This window comes from Uranotaenia lowii, chromosome 2 (assembly GCF_029784155.1).
Source record: "Uranotaenia lowii strain MFRU-FL chromosome 2, ASM2978415v1, whole genome shotgun sequence".
Taxonomy (NCBI): Eukaryota; Metazoa; Arthropoda; class Insecta; order Diptera; family Culicidae; genus Uranotaenia; species Uranotaenia lowii.
In genome coordinates, this window is record NC_073692.1 from 208,591,674 (window position 1) to 208,617,202 (window position 25,529).

General features: G+C 36.5%; 1 protein-coding gene across 3 annotated transcripts in view; it reads left to right on the top strand.

The window, feature by feature from the left end:
• The window catches only part of LOC129750050 (platelet-derived growth factor receptor alpha), a 519,951-nt gene that overhangs the window by 187,525 nt on the left and 306,897 nt on the right, over positions 1-25,529 (top strand). The window lies entirely within an intron of this gene.

Genomic DNA, 25,529 nt, shown 5'->3' on the forward strand with positions numbered 1-25,529 from the left:
AAAGGTGTTTCAAACTCTTTGAAAATAAGATCGTCTTGATGGGGGTGGATTTTATAAAACAACGTAAGATGAGGGTGAAATAAATAGACGTTACCACAACTTTTAGCTTGTTCTTCGCAAGGGTAGTCTTTTGGGTGAGTTATTATTGGGAGACCGCGAAAAGGGTAATTCTGGACTTTTGATTGTTATACTTCCATTATGTTCAAAAAAAAAAAAAAACACAAAAACAGTGGTCAGAGTGGACTCTTGGATTTTAATCTGTAGAAAAAAGCGTTAACAGTAGGAAACAATGTCTTTCTTTTTTTCAACAAGTGAGAAATTTTATGAAATTCGAAATGATCGTAATAGGAATGGTGGTGGAATATGCATCTATATTAAAAAATCTCTTATTTAAATAATTGGAAAATCTAATAATAGCAACGGCTTATCTCATGGTTATCCAACTGGATTTATCTTAACTAAACTACACTTGGGAGCAAACAAATTATTCGTTGGAGTTCACTATAATCCTCCAGATGTTGACTGCTCTGAAACATTGCAATATCATGTGCAGCAGTATTCCTTAACTTGCAACAATAGATTTCTTATAGGAGACTTTAATACAGACATTATGAGAAAATCGCGTACTTACTTACTTACTTAATGATCCCGCGCCGATCCTCCGGTGCATAGGGCCGTGGTAAAAGACCTCCACTGTTGACGATCCGGAGCCAGCGTCTTCACCTGGTCCCAGTCAAGATTTTCGTCGACAGTTCGGATTTCAGCAGCTAGGCTTCGCCGCCACGAGTTTCTGGGCCTGCCTCTTCTTCGATGACCTTCTGGATTCCAATCTAGCGCCTCTCTGCAAATCTCGTTTTCATCTTTTCGCAGCGTGTGCCCAATCCATCTCCACTTACGTTCCCGAATCTCGATTTCTAGCGCCCTTTGATGACACCGGCGATGTAGTTCCTCATTCGAGATCCAGTTGCCAGGCCACCAAGCGCGGATGATATTCCGCAGGCAGCGGTTTACAAATACTTGCAGTTTTCGCGTCGTCACCGCATATGTGCACCAAGTTTCGCACCCGTACAGCAATACGGATTTGACGTTTGAGTTGAAGATTCGGATTTTTGTTCGTAGAGAGATCTGGCGTGACCGCCAGATGTTTCGGAGACTCGCAAACGCAAATCGGGCCTTTCTGATCCGGGTTTCGATGTCTTTCCTGGTACCACCATCAGGCGTTATCTGGCTACCAAGATACTGGAAGCACTCCACTTTCTCAACTTGTTGCCCAGCTACCATGAAACTGGAGGGATTTCCTGTGTTGATCTCCATCGACTTGGTCTTTCCGACATTGACTTTGAGACCTGCTGCCTTGGAACTTTCGGTGAGGTCGTCGAGTTTGCTCTGCATATCCGGTTGCGTCTGGGCGAGCAAAACAATATCGTCAGCCAGGTCAAGCTCGTTCAGATGCTCCATTGTTGAAGGATTCCACGCAATCCTCGGTTCGGTGCACAGTCGATCGATCCAGTCAGAATCTCATCCATTACGATTAGAAAAAGTAGCGGTGATAAAATACATTCTTGTCTCACTCCGGCAGTTACCGGGATTGGCTCAGACAAGACACCGTCGTGCAAGACCTTGCACGAAAATGCCTCGTATTGTGCTTCGATGAGATGGACTAGTTTCTCTGGGACCCCTCGTCGCCTTAGAGCCGCCCAGATGTTTTCATGGTTGAGTCGGTCGAATGCTTTTTCGAAATCAACGAACACCAGCAGAAGAGAGTCCTGGAATTCGTTGATTTGTTCCAGTATGATTCGTAGCGTTGTGATGTGGTCCACACATGATCGTCCGGATCGGAATCCAGCTTGTTGCCGTCGGAGTGAAGCGTCGATTTTCTCCTGGATCCTGTTCAGGATCACTTTGCAGAGTACTTTGAGGGTTGTACAGATCAACGTTATGCCTCGCCAGTTACCGCACTCTGTCAGGTCTCCTTTCTCCGGGACCTTTACGAGGATACCCTGCATCCAGTCGGCCGGGAATGTTGCAGTATCCCAGATGTCAGCGAAAAGACGGTGCAACATTTGTGCTGACAGGGCAGGGTCGGCTTTCAGCATTTCAGCAGAGATACAATCGATTCCAGGTGCTTTGTTGGATTTCATGTTTTTGATTGCCGCTTCTATTTCAGCCAGCGAGGGCGCTTCCGAGTTGACGCCATTTATGCGACTTACTGTAGGCGCCTCGAGCTGCGGGTTCTGTTGGCCATCGCTATTCGTGACTCGGAAGAGTTGTTCAAAGTGCTCAGTCCATCGTTTGAGCTGATCTGTTCGATCGGTCAATAACTGACCTGCTCGGTCTTTCAGCGGCATTCTTGCATTAGTCCTTGCACCACTGAGGCGGCGAGAAATGTCATAAAGTAATCGGATATCTCCATTGGCGGCGGCTCTTTCCCCCTCTTCGGCTAGGGAGTTTGTCCAGGCTCTCTTGTCTCGTCTACAAGCTCGTTTAACTGCCTTTTCCAGCTCCGCATGTCGTAAGCGGGTGGCTGCTTTGGCTGACCCGGTACATGCCTGCTCAATTCCGACTTTCGCCTTTCTCCGATCATCGACCATCCTCCAAGTTTCATCCGACATCCATTCACTTCTTCTTCCACAAACTTTACCGAGAATACCATGGCTCGTCGTGATAAAGGCATTCTTGATTCCACACCACTGTTCTTCGACTGTTCCGTCTGTCGGCAGCTCCGAGGCTCGGGATTCTAGCTGTTCAAAGTATGCCCTTTTCACCTCTGGATTCTCCAACCGGCGGACGTCGTATCAACACCCGACTTTCTCCTCGCGCCGTTGGACACGCGCAACTCTCAGTCGTATCTCGCCAAGGACGAGGTGATGGTCAGATGAAATGTCTGCGCTTCGTTTGTTGCGGGCATCAAGAAGGCTCCTTCTCCATTTTTGGCTGATGCAGATGTGGTCAATTTGATTTTCTGTTCGGCCATCTCGGGATACCCAAGTGACCTTATGTGCTGGTCGATGGGGGAAGAGCGATCCACCGATCACCATGTTGTTGTTGCCACAAAATTCTACAAACAGCTCTCCGTTTTCGCTCATCTGTCCTAAGCCATGGCGCCCCATGATGCGCTTAAGGTCTTTATTGTCGGAGCCAATCTTTGCGTTGAAGTCGCCCAAATGGATTTGAATGTCACCCTTCGGAATTCTCTCTATCACGCTGTTCAGTTGACTGTAAAACTGCTCTTTCTCCTGCAAATCGGTAACGTCAGTTGGCGCATAACACTGGACCATTGTAAGGTTTCTAACCCGTGTTCTAAATCTGGCTTGGATTATTCTTTCGTTTATCGGTTCCCATCTAATGAGGGCCGCGTAGGCCTGCGGGCTTAACAGGAAACCAACTCCTCGTTCCCGAGTAGCATGTTCTCCTCGTATGCCAGAGTAAAGCAGGACTTGCCCGGATTGAGTCTTGTGTTCTCCAGTATTAGGCCAACGGACTTCGCTCAGTCCCAGAATTTCAAGCTTGAGGCGGCTAGCTTCTCTAGCAAGTTGAGCCAGCTTGCCTTGTTGGGCAAGGGTTAAAACATTCCAAGTTCCAATTCGTGTCCGTGTTTTCATGCTAAAAGTCGTCGCCAAAGTTCCAGATCGGTCATTTCTTTCGGATTCCGTAACAAGTTTATGAATCGGGAGCAGTAGGTTGTTAGCCTAAAGTCCCTATCCCGCGATGGGGCTGTCATCTTGGACTTAGCTGGCGGGAGCCGCATTTCATAAGTTCAGCCGCTTGCTGCAAGACAGACGCTGTTTGAGCCGCCCCTGACCTGGAGAACAGACGCTCGGTTGTTGTTGCACGCCGCCCCTGACCTGGGGAACAGACGCGTGCGGCCACCTTCTCAGTCTGCATGCGACCAAAGCATCCACCGGGGTTGGGTACCCGATCTCCGCTTAGGTTACTCGCACCCCAGCCGGCACCGCGGGGAGGTAGAGATAGGAGTTGTGAATAAGAGGTGATATGACCACTATGGGGTCTCGTGTTGCACATTATCCACCGTTTACCAGCCAGAAAAATCGCGTAGAGTAGATTTTTTTAAAGATACAATTTCAAGTCTTTCATTTCATTGCATAAACTCAGAACCAACTTTTTTTTCACAATAATGGTTGTTCGCAATTGGATCTGATTCTCACTGATACACCTGATAAAATTAATCTTTAAGCCAAATTTCAAATCCAAAAGTTTCACATCACGACATGATTTTTGCATCTCTTAACTTTGAAAAAAAAAAATGAAGAGCAAATGGGCTACTGGTATCGTGACTACAAGCATTATAACGCAAATTAGCTTTTTGCAAATCTCTCCAATTTACACTGGGATTCATTTTTTAGCATAAATGATTCCGATATGTTAGTGGAATTACTGAATAATTTCCTAACAGAAATACACGATCTATTCTTTCCCTTAAAATTCAGAAAGTTCCGTAATCAAAGCTGGTTCAATAATCACATACAAGTTGCAATGATTAATAGGAATCTGGCATACAGAACATGGAAGCGTTCTCGGAGTTTAGCCGATCGAAACCGTTATAAAGTTTTAAGAAACAAAGTGACCTCGTTGATTTCGGATGCCAAACCTAATCAAGAAAAGCGTTCTATAAATTTGAGTGTTGCTGCTAGAAAAGTCTGGAGTAACTTGAAAAGAATTGGTTTATCTAATACGCTTCAATCTTTCTCAAATCTCAGTTCCACTGCAACTGAAATCAATTCTTTTTTCACTTCAAATTTTGCCATTAATAACAACGCAGCTCTGCGACTGCCTGAGAACTCTAGAGGGTTCCGTTTTAGAATTGTGGAAGAAAATGAAGTTGTCAATTCTGTATCTCAAATTGAATCCGATGCTGTGGATATATATAATATTCCGATAAAACTTATAAAAATTCTCCTGCACTCTTTATTAGCATTATTAACTCATCTCTTCAACACCATTATTTTAACTTCGAAGTTTCCCGTTTTGTGGAAACGGGTGAAAGTTAAACCAATTCCAAAAAAATCAAACGTATCAGATATTACCAATTTTAGACCAATCAGCATTTTGAGTTCATTGTCTTTTTTTTTATTTGTTGATCACCCAGGTGGTAAATCCTTTTTACGGATTGCATTCCAAGGCACGGCGAGCCACCGCGTCCCCCCAGTTTGCTACTCTGGGTCCATCGGTGCAATTGGACGACTCATGATACTATGTACCCCTACACCATAAAATCCACCTGGGACCTCTGGCTATAATTCCCATGCGGACCTGCAACAAAGGCTATACCGACATGGGAGACCATACTCGCGCAATGCGCTCCACGGCAAATACTCGTTTTTATACGTGCTACACCAGCAATCATCATCCACTCTTTGTCACGATTCACGGGTCGGCAGTCCGTTCGCCGCTACTCGTGACTCGAGTCCCACATTCGTGACACATTCGGTCTCTTGTCACAACTCGAGACGTCATGACCCGTCTCTCCTCGTGACTCGAGACCCTCTCACATCCATCCTCTTGACACAATTCGAGGCGTCAATACCCACCTCTCCTCGTGTCTCGAGGGCACTCGTTCGGTACCTCTTGACCCAATTCGAGACGAGAACAACTCGCCTCTCCTCGGGTCTGGAGATATCCACACATCCCACAATTTCTCCGTCTCGACTCTTCGAGACCCATCCAATGGGCGCCATATATTACGGAACAAGGCCCCTCTGCCCGTCTTGAGTCGGTCATATCCGCGAATCAGGGCTAGGACCACCCGACGCGCGAATTCGACCAACACCCGCTCGAACATTTGGTCGTCCCGCATATCGGGGTTGCGACTACCCGACCTCTTGCAACTGAGCACTGGTACCAAGGTGCCCGGTCGCACCACGTTTTTGTCACACTCGGCACGCAGCCCGTCTGCTGACTGTAGCTGACTGTACCAAGTGTGACGTGTAGTTCTCTTGGCCGTACATCTACAGGTGACAAGTCTGATATAGACACGTTTCCACTCTGCACCACGGTGAGTTCATTGTCTAAGGTATTTGAAAAGCTTATTAAACAACAAATATATGATCATATTGGTAAACATAACTTTCTCAGTGAGTTCCAGTCCAGTTTCAAACCTAATCAAAGCACTGAAACAGCTTTAATGAAAGTGCATAATGATATAGCCCTTTCCTTGGATAAAAGAGGAAGTGCATTACTTCTGTTAATTGACTTTTAGAAAGCTTTCGATAGGGTTGCGCACAACAAACTTGTTAAAAAACTGGTACATAATTACAATTTTTCCAAACAAGCGTCTTAATTGATTTTCTCGTACATTCAAAGGCGCACGCAATCCGTTAATTTCAATGGAGTTTTTTCGAAATTCTCAAAAATTGATTCGGGGGTTCCTCAAGGTTCGATTTTGGGCCCAATTCTGTTTTCGTTATTCATAAACGATCTTCCTTTGGTTCTGAAGTTTTGCATCTTTTTGCTGATGATGTTCAGATATTCGCAAGTACTGATGGTTGTTCTTCCTTACAGTAGTTAGGTGCTCAAATGAACCATGAGCTTTCAAAAATCCACGAGTGGGCTGTTGATAACCTTCTGCCTATTAATCCAGCAAAAACAAAAGCACTTTTCATCAACAAGTCAACTCCATCTGTCCTACCTCCTAAACTTTGTTATGATGGACAAGAAATTTCGTTTGTAGATCACGCTGAAAACCTTGGTGTAATTTTTGAACAAAGTTTTTCTTGGGACCGCCAAATAATCTCCCAATGTGGTAAAATATATGGATCTTTGAAAAGGCTCTACTTGACAACTAAACCTTTGGATACCTCAACGAAACTCCGCCTATTTAAGTCTTTTATTTATCCTTTATTCATCTACGGTGATTTTCTTTATCAAAACGCCTCGAAGAGATCTATGAGAAGATTTCGCATTGCGCTGAATTCTTGCGTCAGATATTTTTTTAATCTTACAAGATTCTCACATGTCTCACATCTTCAAAAAGATTTATTAGGATGTCGCTTCGAGAGATTTTATGCTTTCAGATCCGTTACTGTTATTCATAGGATTCTATCCTCAGGCAAACCGGAATATCTAAGATCTCTTCTTGTGCCGCTACGTGGTTCTCGAACAGGATGTTTCATTATTCCCCGACACAGTTCCGTTTACTATAGTAACTCGTTTTTCGTGAGAGGTATCGTTAACTGGAACGTTATTCCTTTCCATGTAAAATCTATTAGATCTAGGTCAGAGTTCAAGAGGGGTTTATTAGCAGGACTTGCAGATTAAGAACGACATAATCTTTAAAAAAACGAACGAACAAAAATTTAGCTAGGAAAACACATCAGTATAACACATTGTAACAAGTTATAAGATTGTATCCTACGTTACAGAATGGCAATAAATAAATAAATAAAAATAAAAATGTCGCAAATACAATTCAATTACAACAATATGCGATATCCATGGAGACATAAGCGAAGTGCCCAACAATGAACAAAGAGAATCCAAATTGATAGATTATTTAAAACAAACAAAATTAAAGGGTGATACGGTCAAAATTCAGTCAATATCAACTTGACGTATTTCGCATTTAAAAAACCTGAACACCCCTCATTTTGAAGGTGTGTGTGTGTGTAGAATGTTGCTCCTATTTTGATTTTGGAATTCACTCTTCAGTTGTCAAAATGCCGTCCAAGGAAGAAGAGTAGCGTATCAAAATTTTGCTCGCGCATCGCAAAAATCCGAGCTACTCGCACGCAAAGCTGGCAAAATCGCTAAAAGTTGCCAAATCAACCGTTACAAATGTAGGGGAGGAGCGGGCTATATGCGCCTATTAAGCAGAACACTGATTTAATCAAATATCTCATCGAATATGTGTACAAAAACTATATACACGTGTGCAGCCATCTGTTTTCTATACATTGGAGTAATTTTTATGTTAAAATTTTCTTCTGTTTCCAAGAAAACGATTTTATTAAAAGTGTTGTCTAAAATGCCGAACCTCAAACCGTGCGGGTTAAATGCGCCTATTTATGTTTTGAACAAAATTTCTGTTTTTTGGGCAATATTTCCCTATAATTTCATTGAAACTGCTAGAAAGTAATAATTTCCGTACGATTAAGCTGAAGTTTATGTTTATAGTTTATTTTTATGGAATAAAACAAAAGTTAGGGTTGCCATACTATGGAGGCAGTTCATCCTTGAGAAAAACTTTATCAAATCTGTTTTTGGATCTTCAATTCTCTCTTAAGATGTTATTCAGAAGTTAGATTTGAAGGTTCAATGATAAAAATCATTTATTTATTCTAATTAACCTGTTATTTTAGGATGGAGGCATTTTATAAACATGATGGGGGCATACAAAAACACTCTATTATTCCACTATATAATGATTATTAAATCTCCAGAAAAGCAGAAATATGTTTAATTTCTTAAGTTCATTTGAGTAAGAAACAAAAACCAGCATAGTTTTTGTTTTAGGCTTCTTTACGTATAATTTTTAAAAGTCGAAATATTACATCAAAATGTATCAAAACCTTGTATGATTTTTTAATTTTTTTTGAGTTTGTATATTCATAAAATTCTTTCTTGCCTTATGTTCTAAGCGTATCACCCTCAAAATGCATTGGTCAGATAAGCTGTCAAGCCAGCCATTTCATCAAACAGCCGTAGGGTCATTTAACCCGATAGGCCCATTTAGGAAACCTTTCCCCTAATTAAAGTGTTTGGGGAACGTTTGTCGACAGCCAGGAAGTCTGGATCGGGGGGAAATCGAAAACCGGAAGCTGCTGAGACGATAAAGAGAGTTGCCGATAGTTTCAAGCTAGGTGTATCGTCTACAACCGTGCATCGAGCCGAAAAACGAGCCGGACTATCGACTTATAAGAAGGTAGTGACTCCAAATCGCGATGATAAACAAAATACGACGGCCAAAGCGCGATCCCGGAGGCTGTACACGACGATGCTAACGAAGTTTGACTGCGTGGTAATGGACGACGAAACCTACGTCAAAGCCGACTACAAGCAGCTTCCGGGACAGGAGTTTTATACGGCAAAAGGAAGGGGAAAGGTAGCAGATATTTTCAAGCACATGAAACTGTTAAAGTTCGCGAAGAAATATGTGGTTTGGCAAGCCATCTGTACCTGTGGCTTGAAAAGCAGCATTTTCATAGCTTCCGGGACTGTCAACCAAGAAATTTATGTGAAAGAGTGTTTGAATAAACGTCTGCTGCCTTTCCTGAAGAAACACGGTTGTTCCATACTGTTTTGGCCGATTTGGCATCTTGCCATTACGGTAAAAAGGCCATGGAGTGGTACGCCACCAACAACCTGCAGGTGGTTCCCAAGGACAAGAACCCTCCCAACAAGCCAGAGCTCCGCCCAATTGAAAAATACTGGGCTATTGTCAAGCGGAACCTATTGAAGACCAAAAAAAACTGCTAAGGACGAGCAGCAGTTCAAGGCAAACTGGCTTTCTGCGGCGAAGAAGGTGGACAAGGTGGCTCTACAAAATCTGATGACAGGGGTTAAGCGTAAGGCCCGGCAACCTAACCTCCAACCTCCAACCCCCGTTCCTACGGCGATGATTTATGGCAAAAACTGTGTCGTGTTAGATACACTGAGCAAAATCAATCCGCTTTTAAAAAAACCTTAGTGTACTACAGCATACGTAATGGCGAGTTTAGAAAAACAGATATAAATATTTGGTGCAAATTTTGAAAAAATTATTTATCAGTTTAAAATTCGGAAGTTAGATAAATTGAAAACAAACGAAATTTTCCGAAAAAATCAGGAGTGGATTAAAGAAAATCTTTACAAATTTCAAATATTCAACGGCAAATCAGCAGCCTTCAGTTCGTAGAAAAGCTACCAAAATTTTGCTGTTGTTTATCTTGATGAAAAACTCGTTAAAAAATCCAATAATTAACATTGCAAATGAAAGGAGATCCGGACTAAGTAGGTGCAATTTTCCACAATATCCAGGCATTTGGACAAAACCTGAATATAGTATTCTAGTCCAAATAAATTGAAGCAAACTGAAATGCTTAAGGCAGGCTAATTGAAATGTTTTCGTGGTTTCTGTTTCATCAAATTCCTACTTTCTTTTGCTGGATTGTTCAATTCATGTTCAAAACGCGTGGAATTTTAAAAATAAACCACTGCTATGGTTTGTTACGAGTGTCAATATTTTGGTTTTAATTTCTACTCAAGCTTACTTTTTGTGTGGTTTACCAAATTCTGGAGGCGTTTTGTCTTATCCAGAAATTCCCACGACCAATTCACACATTTATCACTTCTCCCCAGCTGAACCATTCCACCAACTCATGGGGTGGGCGAGTTCACGTTTTCGGAAAATCGTTTGAAAGTGTTAGCTGATTCGGAAAAAATGAAAACAATAGGATTGAAAATTCCAAGAGAAACCGAGGGAAAGCATGACTTGGAAAAAGATTTATTCGAATTGTAAATAGGCTCTTTGTTTTGCCTTTGCCAGAAACCGCTGACAGTAGCCTGACAGACTCGAGTGCTTCCTGTGAACGTGGAAAGTCTTGGCGAAGAAGATTAAAAATTTCCTTCTTGCGAGCTGTCTGGTTGGATTTCTGGTTATCGCAGCACAGATGGAAGGGGTGGTATCCGATATTTAATCCATTCTGAATGAAATGCAGATTAAATAGGAAAAATCGTACCTAGAAATGCTGCTGAAGTATTTTGTCATAATGCTTATTTTTTGTTGTCAGCAGAATGAATTAGACAGAAAAATTTACCTTCTTTATCACTTCAATAAACAATTTTCATGGAAGTATTTTGATGTAGAAGTGTTAACTCGAAAAATAGAATAGAATAGGGAGCTTAGGAGAAATTCGTCAACTGGTTATTTTCACTGCGGAAGCTTCTTAAACGATTGAGAAGAAAATGTTAAAGTTTGGAAAACTATAGGCTTCAGCAAAGTCGAACACCATTCTATCGACGAAAGAAAACTAATCCACGATGTTTTTCCATCACACTGATGAACTTTTGTTTCAAATGGGGCGGTTCTGGATTGCTTTCTTGAATGTATTTTATTTTCACTCTTTCGTAGTATTCACGCTCTATATTCATTGGCCCATTTTTATTTTTCTGAAGATATTGTACTCTTTTGCGATAGCTCATAAAATGCTGTTGGTAATGGGAAAAAATCGATTACCATGATCGGTAGACCGCTGCAAAAAAATAAATACTTTTTGTTCCCATACGTTTTTTGATGTCTTTAGGGTCACAAAGCATCAGGGTAAAATTTGAGATGATTTGGTTGATCCCTGAATTAGCGCAACGTGATTCTACTTTGTATGGAAATTTGTATGAAAGAAGAAATTTTTTCGTATTAAATCATCCTTAAGCTTGAAATTTAGTTTGTCTTTAATTATTGATTTAATCTATTTTTAAACTTTTGTTAACATGAGAAGAAGCTAAGTTTTTCACGAAAAAAGTTATAACCGTTTCTAAATAAAATATCTGAATTTAATGGGATTTTTTTGAAAATGGCAGTTTTTGCTGGCTGACTTTCACAAACTTAAAAAAAAATGTGTTTTCAGGTTAAATAAATCAACAAATACAATTTGAAATTTAAAGCAGTTTTTTGCGATTTTTTTATTCTCATCCTACGTGGCAAAAAGCTTTTAAAAGATACATTTAAAAAAATATTTTTTGTGCATTATATCGAATATCTTTTCTAGGGAAAAAATTCACCACAAGAAACGAGAAATATTTAAAATCCAAAGATATATCTTCTAGAACTTTCAATTTTCGAATGAAAAGTCTTGTAATCCCAAACAAATTTCCTTACAAAATTAAAACTCCTTTCGCTAAGTCAGGACTGAATGGAAGCTTCCAAAATTGTTGTTGCCATTTGTGGCAATAAAACAAACCAAAAAAAGTTATGGAAGGTTTAAAAATGTATCAATTTGAAATACAAAGCTTGCAGCGGTCTAATGTTCAGGTTCTTCATTGAATCATTCGCTGCCCCCTTTTGTCACGTTTTGCCTCAATGGATCGTGGGCAATTTACTCGTGCCGCTCATCGATTGATGGTGACTTTTTCAACGATGGCAGAAATAAGTGTTTTGTTGCTTGAAGAAGTAGTATAGAAATACTGCACTGGCAAAAACTCAGAACATGACAGAAAGCTGTGGAAATTTATGAAGACGTGCTGTGATCAACTACTGTTATCATTTTTCTTTTGTAGTCTGGGGTGGTTAGTTTTCATCCATTTATTGTGTAGAACATTTTTTCCACAGAAACGCTCAAAAGTATCCAAAATTTCAACGGTTTCTCTCCAGTGACGATAGTTAATTGATCTCAGGGGGAATTTATTTCGAAATAGAACGAAAAAAAAACTTTCCTATGAAAATTTCTAATCACTCACTAGCCAGACGATGTGAAACGATAAAAGTTCTTAACTTGTTGAGATTCCAACCCCGATAAATTGAAATTTGATAAGGTATCATTTCTTAGATAAGTTAAAATTTTCCGTGATGTGGCTGGGCAGCAGATTACCTCGGGATAGGTACACAAGGCGTGAGTAATCAAAAATTCATGAAATAATTATCCTTCGTAGTCAATCGTTGGGTTACCCTGATAGGCGAATTTTCTTATTCATTTATGGGTGATTTCGATGTCTAAGGATGCTGCAAGATGAAAATACATACTCTTACTAAGCTTTTCGCTCGACAAACTTTGTGTGAAGGGGCTCTTATTTTATTTGTTATTCTAGATGGCAGTTACAAAAAATAAACTATTCAGATTTAGTTTTTCAATTTAACGTAGGGTACATACGAGAAGTCATAAAATAAGATTTTACTAATTCAGTACATTCGAGCAATCATCTCTAAATTCCTCTTAGATAGATGGACATTGGAAGAACATGACATCAATATCACTACTTACGTGTCCCGTTGATTAGGGAAAGAACTTATTCTAATGCTTCCTAATAGCAAATGCTATAATGAAAGGATAAATGGTAATAAATGACCATAACTAGACGGCAAATAGCGCTTCCCCCGAAGACGAAAAACTAAATACAGCACGACTTTTTTTATTGGCAGTATCGGAATGATTGTCATTAACTTGTTTTGACAGCAACTTAAATTGATTACACCAACCATTGCGATGATAAAGTTATTACTAATCGATGGTAGGGAAAAAATTGACATCGTTTTCTCTTAAAGCTCTGTTTTTACTAGGTACTAGGTACAAGATACCAAACTTTTGAAAAATTAACTAGGGAATAAGGTATTTGAATATTGTTAACAACTGCAGTGTTAAATATCCTTATTGTAACTTAAATTCGTAATGGTTTGTTTAGCAAACTATGGAAGATCTCACACATTTTGCCGATTCACAAGAATGGTTCAAAACTGCCCGCTGAAAACTATCGAGGGGTAGCAATTCTTTCTGCTATACCAAAAATGTTCGAGAGCATAATTTACGACCAGATGTACCCATGGCTAGAAAGAAAAATGGCAGATGTTCAGCATGGATTTTTAAAAAAGCGATCTACTGTGACGAATTTAGCAGAATTTGTTTCCCGAACTTCTCAATGGATGACGCAGGGTTCGCAAGTTGATGTCATATATACAGACATGTCTAAAGCTTTTGACGCTATCAATATTAAAGCTCTTCTGTCAGTGCTGCGCAAAAATGGAATCACCGGTGTTAGTCTACAATGGATACGTTCGTACCTGATGGAAAGAGTTCAGTTTGTAAAACTTGGGAACGTGAGATCCAGCACATTCAAGGTCAACAGCGGCGTACCTCAAGGGAGTCACTTGGGACCCCTACTTTTAATAACTGTAATAAACGAGTTCCCCGAAGTGCTGCGTGAGTAGCCATTTTGGTTTGAAAATCAATGCCTCAAAATGCAGCGTGCTCACTTTTTCAAGGAAAAGGAGCAAATGAGCAATTGTCTTGGAAACAACCGTTCCGTAACAAGAAAATCCTCAGTGAAAGATCTAGGAGTAGATTTGGATGCAAAACTTAGTTTTTCGAAACATATCGAACAAGTCGTTGCCAAAGCGAATTCCATGTACGGTAGGGTTAGCAGGATTTGTCACGAGTTGGACAATCCTTATACTATCGTCTCGATTTATGTAAGACTTATCCGAACCACTATCGAATATGCCAGTATTGTGTGGCAGCCATACTACAATGTTCATAAGAATAGAATCGAAAGAGTTCAAAAACGATTTCTAAGGTACGCCTAGAGAAACCTTGGCTGGCAAGAAGATATGCCAGAATATCGAGCTTTGTGTATGCTGATTGGCTTGGACTCACTAGAAAATCGCAAAAAATCAATCGACATGTTGTTTTTAAAAGATTTGACCTGTGGAAAATATTTTTCACCGTATTTGATGTCACAGATTTCTCCTAATGAAGGACGTAGCAGTCTACGTAGCATACGACCGTTCAAGCTCCCTAACTGAATTCAAAACTACGCTTGCAATGAACCAATTTACAGAATGTTGCCATGGGAGATAATAACCATACAGTAGCGCCATAGTAGAGTTCAGACTATTTGGAAGCTTTTTGGAACATGCATATAATTAAAAGTGGATTAGCTCCTCATTTTATTTTTAAAAATCATTTTCTTCCAGCACTATAAACAGCTCAAACACTCCGTTATTAAAGACAAAAGAACAAATTTCTTACTTTGGGACCATGGTTAACAGAAAACAAGCTGGAATTCCGATTTTCTCAACTAGTTTTTGTCCTTGTTAGAATGCTTGCCCAAACAGAACTTTCATAAATTTAGCTTACAAATATTCTCAACATTTATTTGAAATGTAAGTTTTTGTGAAAATGAAATTTTAACTGCGTGATAACAATTATGTTTTTTAGCGTCCAAAACAATTATTTTAACAAAGTGTGGCTGATAATTGCCCAGGTTTCGGGTTGTGATCTTTAAAATTGAATGCCCGGATTTTTCCAGATTTTTAGATAAAATAGCCCGGATTTGCCCTGCCCTGATATGTGTGAGAAAATACCTAATGAGCTTAGATTTGAATCATTTCCGAAGTTTTGGTTCAAATTTTAAATAATCTAAATTTGTTGCCTGGAACCGGATTGTAGAATCTTTATTCAGTTTATCATTCTCATTTTTCAATGCGGAGCATCATTGGGTCAAAATCCTGATTCGAATCTTGGTTTGCATTTAAAATGAAAATTAGATTCGTTTCCCATGTTCGAAACTCATCATTCCGGAATATTTTAAGAAAATAATTAAAATAATAAACCATTTTAAAGCCTTGGATTTGATATTTTTTCTCTTAATTCTTATGCAGAATTGAAATTTTAAAAGACTATAATGGTGATCAAGAATTGAACTTTATCAGAGTTTTATGATTCGGAATTTTCATTTAGATTCACTAGATGAAAAAACATTAAATAATAAAAGAAAAAAATCAAATAGAAAATTATAGTTTCAAAATTCAAATGAGATATTTCTGGTTAAGGATTCTATCTGTTCTGTTCATAATTATTGGGAATTTAGATTCAGAAATCGTTTTCAAACAAGGAATTGAAATTTTTTATTCAGATTCAAATGCAGAATTAAGATTTGAAATTGAAATTCAAAATTGCTGAAATTAAAACACAAAACAGGTGAAAACCACTATTATAAAAGAATATCTTAACTCATTTTAAAAATAACGTTATTTTAAAAAATCGTAACCTTAACAGGATTTTAATAATGCATTTAATTATAAATGATAATTTATAAACTAGGTTGACTACTCATATCCACCTTATCATTGCACTTGAATGGCTTTATGATCATTCATTTTAAACTTCTGATATTAGACTTCGTTCAACTTACGCACTTTAAATTCCATGATAGCTGGCGTGGCAAAGCAAAAAATGTTTATTTAACTTTGCGATTTTTTATTAAAATATCCAAAGATGGAGTTTTATTAGTAAGGGAATGGTTATAGATCAAGATTAATTTTGGTGCGATGGTGCGATCGAGTTTTCCTACACCTCTATTCAGGGCCGTAGGAAGAACCGACTCATGGGGGGGGTTTTGGTGACTGATTTTTAACTATGATTTTTTGCCCAACAATCCACGAATACAAAAAAAAAAATTAAAACGAATTACGATAGTGGCTATCTGATTATTCTTTTTTAAGTAGTTTGACATTAAAAGTATTCGTATTAAATCATAACTTTAGAAAATTGGTCCTAAGCTTTTAAGGTGAACTAAATTAACTTCTATCGATGGTTGAAATCTTTAAATTTGTTTAAGAGTCTGGTTTATCAAACTTAGTTGATTTGGGCATAAGATAAGCATTTTTAGGAGAGTCTTCCTTTTCTAAAAATAACTTATTCTATATTCAAATCATGCCAATCTTCCAAATTACTTTGCAAATTCAAAGATTTTAACTTTCGATGAACATAAACCAAATTTTCAAAAAAAAAAAAAAAAGTAAAAGATATTAATCATTAGATTTTCGGATCAAATTTTCTTGATGCAAACTTTAACCAAATTTATGATTTTAGTATGAAATTTGGATATAGAAACTGATTTCTGGAACATAAAATGCCAAATTTTGATGTCTTTAATTTGTTAATAATGTTATACAAAATATAGAATTTTGTGCAGATTTTTTAGGTGACGATGTTTTTTTAAATATTTTTCATAAAGAATCGATTCCATAATGAAATCCTGTGGATGATCAATTTGGGTTTTTCGGATGAACGAAATAACTCAAATTCTACCTATTATTTGTGATTTTCAATTGAATTGTGTTTGACGAGAAACATCACAATTCGGCATTCTGTATCTCAGAAACCCCTGGACTGAATTTTTAAGTTACTGCAAATGTTGTGTTCGATTTTGTCTAATAAAGTCGAAGACTCAAGTCCATTCGAGTTATACTTAGAAGTGTAGCACACTGTTGGCAATCTAAAAAACGAGATAGGGGAGGAGCGGGCTATATGCGCCTATTAAGAAGAATACTAATTTAATGAAATATCACATCTTATATGTGCACAACAACTATATACACATGAGCAGACATCTGTTTTCTATACCTTGGAGTATTTTTTTTATGTTGAAATCTCCTCACCTTTTTGAGAAATTGATTTTATTATAACTGTTGTCAAAATTGCCAAACCTCAAACCGTGCGGGCTAAATGCGCCTATTTATTTTTTAGGCAAAATTTCGGTTTTTTGCAATATTTCCGTATAATTTCATTGAAAATTCTTGAAACTGATAACTTTCATACGACAAAGCTAAAGTTTTACAAAAATCTATTTCTTTTGTTACTTTACAGAATAAAACAAAAGTTAGGGTTGCCAAACTATGCAGGCAGTTCATCCATAAGAAAAACTTTATCATATCTGCTTTGAGATCTTCAATTCTCTCTAAAGGTGTAAATAAGAGCTTAAATTCGAAGTTTTTATGATAAAGATCATATATTTATTCTATTTAACCTGTTATTTAAGGATAGCGGCATTTTACAAACATGATAGGGGCATACAGAAACACCCTCTTATTCAACTTTCCAATCATTATAAAATCATCATAAAAGCTTAAATTTGTTTTTCTTCTAAGGTTCATTTGAATAAGAAACAAAAACCACCCAACTTTGTGTTTTGAGCTTCTTTACGTATAATTTTTAAAAGTCAAAATATTACATCAAAAGGTATCAAAACCTTGTATGAATTTTTGAATTTTTTTTGAGTTGGTTTATTCATAAAATTCTTTTTTGCCTTATATTCAAAGCGCATTACCCTCAAAATGCATTTATCAGATATGTTGTCTTGTGCGCCATTTCGTCAAATGGCCGTAGGGTCATTTAACCCGATAGGCCCATTTTAGAAACCTTTCCCCTATCTCGTATTTGGACCGCAAGTTAAGTTCATGATCTCTAGAATTTCTCGACAATTCATGTTGACTGTAAAATTTATTTACAATTTAATCCTTTTACTGAATTTTTAATCTGGATTCTGAATCTGAATTTTGAAAATAAATTCAAAAATTGCGCTTTGAGTCTGTATCCGAATTTCCAAACGATCTCTGAAATGTACAAAAAGTACGATTTTATTCCAGATCTTATTCCAGATCAGAATTTTATGAGCCAAGTTTTAGAGCCCTCATTCATGAATCTATTTTTTAAATTCTTTAGTTGAGGTTTAATCTAAATTCAGCAATTAAATTATGTATATTATGCATTGTGAATCAGAATTAAAATATGAATCTACAAAGATCTGAATCGGACTTTCAATGTTAGAATGCGATATCGAAGCTTTAATTTTTTTAATTTTGTGTAAGAATTAGGTTTAAGAACTTCTAATTTGAATATGAAACTAAATTTCTCTTTTTTCAGATTCGGAAAATTATTGTCAAAATATTGAAAATGCATATGATGTCGAAAAACATGCATTAAATTTTATATTAAATGCAAAACCTAATTTGAACCAGGATTTCAAAGCATCTTTTTATTTCTAATATCTTCTGATTATTTGAACTTAAAATCAAGAACCCTGAACTGGATACATAATCCAAAATACAAAAATACAAATAAAATTTCGGTTATGGGAATTATGGAATCCGGACCTCCGAAATGGGTTTGATTCAATTCAAAATTCAATATTCAGACCTGAATTTCGATGAACAAGTGAGAAAATTTTGAAGAAGTGTTGTAGAATTTTGAACTTGGAGTGGATTTTTGTGGTTTTGGCATTAGTTTTTATTCAAGATTGTTACTCTTGATTATCCTTACATTATTATCATAATTTAATTCTGAATTCAAAATTTTGAGTGTAGAGTAGAATACTTCGCTTGCTGTTTTGGATCCTCATGGGGGGGTTTTAACCCCCAAAACCCTCCCCGTTCCTACGGCCATGTCTCTATTTCTATCTTCGAGGCAGTGATAAAAAGTTTAAAAGTAAAGTAAAAAATGTGTTTAAATTTTGTTTTAACTAACTTGTTTTCCTTATTCCTGTTCCTGATACGCTTATGTGTTTTAAAAACGATCCTTAAGTTGGAAGATATTTCTATCAAACTTCGTAGAATATTTATAAGAATATGTTTGAATTATTAAAGTTTTTTGAATGGATGAAGAGGTTTTCCTATTTGTTCCTTTAAAATTTTCATTTGTGATGAAGGTTGTGATAAATGAATAAGATCGTTTTTGGAAACTCATCAGTGCAATTTTACTCTTTGCCTCAATTTGAATTCGCGATTGCCCGTGGAAAACAAATCAACCAAAAATGATGGTTATTCATAGTAAGTTATTAATGATATTTTATTGTTGATATAATAACTTGTACTTTATCTGCAGGTTCTGAAAATCTGCAGAGTTGAAAAGAAATCTGATGTAAACCCCAAACAACTTTTCTTTGAAATGAAGCCTTCTAGATCCTTTTTTTTAAAGAACCAATAAAGTGAACACTTTTAGGGCTTTTTTCTCAAGTAATGTTTTTAAACGAATAACTATTAATATAAAAGAGCTTAAACTCAAATAATAAGCTTAGCTTAGCTTAGCTTGTTTGACTACTCACATCCACCTTGAATCATTGAATCCGAAATGTTTCATACAATTTTTGAGCAATGGATGTTGAGATTTTTTTCCTAAATTCAATGTCAATAAAGATAACTACATTTCGATTTCCATAATCGCTGGCGTGGCTCAGTAGAACTAGTTCCACATCGCCAATGGTTGCTACTCCGTGATTGACGGAGGCCATCATTTTTGTGCAAAGGTCAAAGAATGGCGCTTGGGAATAGCAGCTCATTCTCTTTGCACAAAACTGATGCTCTCTCTTTGAACATCAATAACGGCGCCGGCCACGTCCTAGTAGTCAAAAGATAGTTTGGAAAAGAGAGGAAGGGATGAAAGATCAATATTGTGCTTAAGGACCGAGTTCACCTCTGCATCCTAGCAAAAAAATTGTTTTTGAAAGTATGGGTGAAAGGATATGATCAGGAGACACTTTTGACTAGTGCGATCAACTAGAACAAATTTCTCATGTTATGTCCTGTATTAAATTCAAGTATCGTTATAATGTATTTTGAATTGATGATGGTTTTTTTTTATGTTTCCCTGTCTAAACTTCACCTCAACAGAACAGTTTATGTAAGAAGAGTTAGTTAGTGCTTGGTCCTTAATCCTCACCGAGATTTTATATAATTTATTCGGTTTCTTTCTATAATAGTTCCAAGACTATTATGGCAGCACTATTAAACGAAAAAAAAAACAAAAAATGCAAATAATTATGTTCCAACGGGTATTATGTAGGTCGTTTTATCAAAGTAGCGATTTTAAATATCCTTTAAAAAATTGTAACCGGCTTGACGCGCAATCCATCTTGAAGCATATGAGAATTTATTATTTCTGTAATAAAATCTAACGATACTCGATTTTTTTTCTATTGTTGTTTGTTCAATCTGTTCTCCTAACTTGAATCATGGCACCGTAATTCGATACTTTATCTAAAAAACCCGATTTAATACACTTATCAGTGGATTGGAGGCTTTCTTACAGAGTGTCAATTATCTTTAGAAATAAATGACACAATAATGGATTCCTTATTTCTGAATTATATATTATTAATCTATGATTAAAGAAAATCGATAGCAAAAATTACTAAACTCAATATAAAAAACCTAGAATAGGAGTTAATGTGTTAAGAACGTTTTTATGGAACATACAAATGGACGGACATCATCGTAACTCGTCGAGCTGAGTCGATTGGTACCTATAAAGTGGGGTCTTGGACCCTTAATTAATGATATCCCCAACTGACCGTTCGCTATGCCTTTCTGTAAGAAAGCCAAAAAAGGTTTCTGTTTGAGTGATTTCATTATCGGAGGTAACAATCTTTAACGGATTATGGTTCCTCAATCCTGATGATAACTGAATATTAATTGTATATTAATTCAACAGTCGTAGGATACACTCTCTTGCTAACCTTTAGTAGAAATAAGATTATGAAATTTATTTGCAGCACCCTTTTCCATAATTTTTTGAATCATTTTGTTCAACTTACTAACAGTTTGAACGAGTGATGTTCTATCTTCAATCGCAAAACATTGATAGTTCAAAACAAATAATATCCAGAATACTCACTAATGCTTAATATGTATGATCAATTTAACTGTGACATTTTCGTCGAGATTCCGAATTTTTAAGTGTTACCTACTTGTTGAAAGCGAACGAATGATTAATACAGTGAATAAGATTCTTTTACATAGAATGGACTGTAATAGAAATGATCTGGGTATAACAAAATAAATATTTAGCTTTGATATGTTGTTCAGTAACTTTTCGGACTTCTGAGATATTCAGTACCGTCAACTGGGGCAACATGCAACAATTTTCAACTTCAATGGCTTCTAAAAAACTTATGTTCACAATAAATCCCACCCCTTATGCATCAAAAGTTTTAAGGATGCTGGGGTATCAAATTGGCGTAGTAAGAAAAATTATAGGTTTCTTCAGTTATTTTTAATTTTCTAAAAACATGCGATTTTCACCCTCCTTAGAAAATGGGGTAATTTGCAACAAACTTAGTTTTTAATGAAAAATCTTATGAACACGTACAAAAGTTTATAGTTTTTAATATATTAGCGATGCCTTAAAGATCATTACGCATGACAACACCAATTGCAGTAGTTTTTGGGTCTGTAATAACTAATTTTCACATTTTTTCTGAAAAGGAAGATGCTGCATACATTTAGGGGTTAAATAATACCACGAAAAATTCTAAATGCTAAAATCATTAAAATAAATGTTTGGATGAATGAAATTTCAATATTTACAAACGCGTGATGCAATACATTCATATTCCAACACATGGAAACAAGATTTACAAGATATTTCTTTGATTTGCATTTTGTTGCATTTAACCCCAGACACCTAACGGTATTTTAAAAATATTTATTTAAAAAAATTGGGTGATTGTTCGGAAAATATTTTTACACCAACAATGTTGGTGTAACATGAGGAAACCAGTAAAAAGTTTGTAGGTAATATAATCAAGTCAATCTGTCATACTGGGTAAAGTGTTTTTCGGCATAAAAAAATGTAAAAATTTGTACATTTATTGCTCGATTTTTCAAATTTTACATAAAAATGAGAAACTTAAGAAAACTAGCTTAAAATGTGAGAAATTATGTCATCATCATTTTGTGATCATTAAAAGATAACTTTATAATAAAACATTAAATTAAAAATTGATTTAATGTAGTGTTATATAAATGTTGCATCGAACCCCGCTGTTGCATGATGCCCCGTTTGACGGTATCAATTCCTTTGTGCCTTCAACATCGCCATTTGTGTTGTTCGACTGGTTCGTACCTTAGGACCCTTCCAGTTGCCGATGTTTAGTTGAAGCGCAAACAAAAACACGCACACACTTAAAAATAATAATAAAAAATTTTTTTCCAGAAATTAAACTCGAATAATGAGATGCTCAAAGTATAACTTTTTTTACACTTTTCGTAAATCATTTTTCAAACAAAAATACTAGAGATGTACCGAATATTCGGTCGGCCGAATATTCGGCGCCGAATACCGCCAAAAAACCGTTAAGCCGAATATTCGGCTCACCGAATAGTTGGGCTAATTATTCGGCCGAATAGACCGAATAGCTACTACGGACTTGTAATTTTTTTAAATAATTTTGGATAATTTGTAAAATATCCAAAAGTAATGTAGTAAAAGCTACACAATCATTAAAAACTTATGATTTCAGCAAAACATCTAAGAAATATTAGCGTATCTGTAGATCGTACGGGAGAATGCTGAACGGTATCGCTTTACACTTTGATTATAGTTTATTCCAAATTTTCCGGATTTATTCAGACCATAAATCCAGTAAAGAATCCAGATAAGTCAAATCCGGCCGGGATGTCCAGATATTGTTTAAAACTTCCCGAGTTTTGCTCGGGTTAATTTAGATTATTTGCTTAATCAAATAAAAAACTCAAATTCTTTTTTTGAAAAATTTTAAAGGTTTTGAGTTCAATATCGATTTTTCAAGAATTTAAAAATATACATAAATTTTGCCCTTTCATAATTTTAATCATCCTGAATTTCTGACCGTGTGGATACGTGTGGTTGAAAGTATGGTATGCTTTAGGTTAAAGATCATCTATTTTTTAAAAAACTATTTTGATATCTCGCTCAAATTCGAGCTTCATCTAATTCAATATCAGAGAAGCAATTTTAAATAGCTTGGCGCTTGTTTCGACATGTTTTATACGAATTTATACCAGATTTCACAGGAACGCAATCTTTTTGGTGATAAACGCCCTAGAAGCGACTAGTCATCTGATGTCTTTTCAGTTATTGGTGACATTTTAAAAATCAGAAAGACCCGTACTTGAAAGATATCTTGTAATATATCATCCGATAATATCATCTGGTTGAAAATAGTCCACTAAAAACATGAGGGACAATAAAATGGAAGAAATAGAAAGCATTGAAATAATATCTTAAGTTTTTTTTTTATTAAAAATCAATAGAATATTCGACCGAATATTCGGCCGAATACTCGTTTGGCCGAATAGTTGATAAGCTCAATATTCGGTATTCGGCCGTTCGCCGAATACCACTATTCGGTACATCTCTAAAAAATACTATAGGAAAAATTTTGTCACAAAGACCCTCGCCCTCCCCCTCCTCCATGAGGCAGTTCTTTCTACGGCCCTAAATAGTATATACATTTTACATTTACATGATACATTTTTCTTTCGCCTCAGGGAAGGAAAGCACATCCTATCAGTTTATTGAATTCCTTTCTTTGTGGTTTGTGGCTTATATCACAAGGGATTTATTTTACCCATAGGATGATTTATTTCTTTACAACTGGAAGGGTCGTGGAAAAATATCTTAACAGAGAGTGGTTCAAATAGCTCGTTTAGACCCATATTCCGACCAATGCAACTGCATCCGTTGTCCATTATACCAATTACCAGTTTCAATTTAACTTTTTTTTAAACCGGTATAAGGATTGGTCCAAAACTGAACACATTTGGACCCAATTTGACGTAGTTCATAAACGTTTGTCAGTACGGTTGCCAGATTTTTCAATGGATTGGATCTAATTTCGGATCACGGGTACAAGTGCTTAAAGTATGGCAAATTTGTATTTAACAAGTGGCAATTCATTTCTTTTCTTGTTTTACATATTTTCATAACTAGGTTTCCGAGAAGAAAAAAATTAAGAGTCACCCTGAATTGCATTATGTCTGAGATTCTCGAGTTTCATCCTTCAAGTCACAGCTTGGGGTGTAAGAAACAAACTTTTCTATGGCGGCGACTCAGAAAAATTTATTTTTTTCGATTTTTAACACTTTTTAAAATTCTGATTTCATAAAAAAAGTCGAACAGGTATTTTTGAAATTAAAAATTATTGAGACTGTTTTTCTATGTTTCTTCATTAGTATGCATGATTTTTTTCAATCGGCAAAATGATAACTTTTTGTTAGAATTACTTTTAATCAATAAATAAGTGTTCTTAGAATTTGATTTTAATCAACACCGACCTCAAATGATGCGCAATGTAATGAAGTGCAACGTTGTAGAATAAAGAGCAAAGCTATATTTAGATGCTTCAAAGTTATTCGAGTTTTACTGAGTTAAAAAGCCACAATTTTCGATTTTTTTTGCTAAATAATGCTTTGCATTGTGATGTGGCTTAGTAAGAGCAATTTGAACACCAAATAAACTCCTCACATCAAACTTCCTGGGTGACGGTTTGCGAAAGAATTAAGTATGGGGGCGGTACATCCACAAAGAAAATTTAAATTAAAAGGCCTAGAAGCTTGACATGGTTTTTTGCTTGTGGCTCATTTATCGATAAAAAGATGAAAAAGTTTAATATCTGGAGTTATTGGGTTCTTAGATTACCCTAAACTTAGCTTGCCAGATTGCCCGGCTTTATCCGAACTTGCCATGATATCTGATACCAAATTCTGAAAAAATCCGGCCTGGTCAGTTGCCTGAGGTTGCCTGGATTAGGATGAAAAAAATCCAGATTTTGCCCGTATTTTTTCCCTTTATTACCAAAAATATACAAGACAATCAAATTGAGTAAGTATTTTTTTTTTATTTTTGTGTTCAAAAACGAAATTTTTGAGTAATTTTTATCAAAATAATCATGAACGGTTTTTTGAAGCCTATATAAAACGATATAAAATTGGTATGGAAAAAAACCGATTCAAGTGTTCATCATTTTGAATTTTTGTCGAAAAATTTTTACGTTTTGATCAAACGCCCGAATTGTCCGGATTTTGGGTTGAAAATTTTAAAATCAAACGCCCGGTTTGTGACAAGTTTTTAGATAAAATAGCCAGAATCTGCCCAGTCCGGATACGTGCTGGAAAAATTATACAACCTAACTCAGAACTAAGCTTTCCAGATTTTTTTCTGTAAGTATCTGGGTTGGGAAAATCCACGAATTTTTAACCTAATTTTTAACCTGGGATTTGGTTTCTAAACTATAAACTCAAAAACCAAGCATTATCCAGGCATGTCGGGCCATAATCCATTTTATTTTCC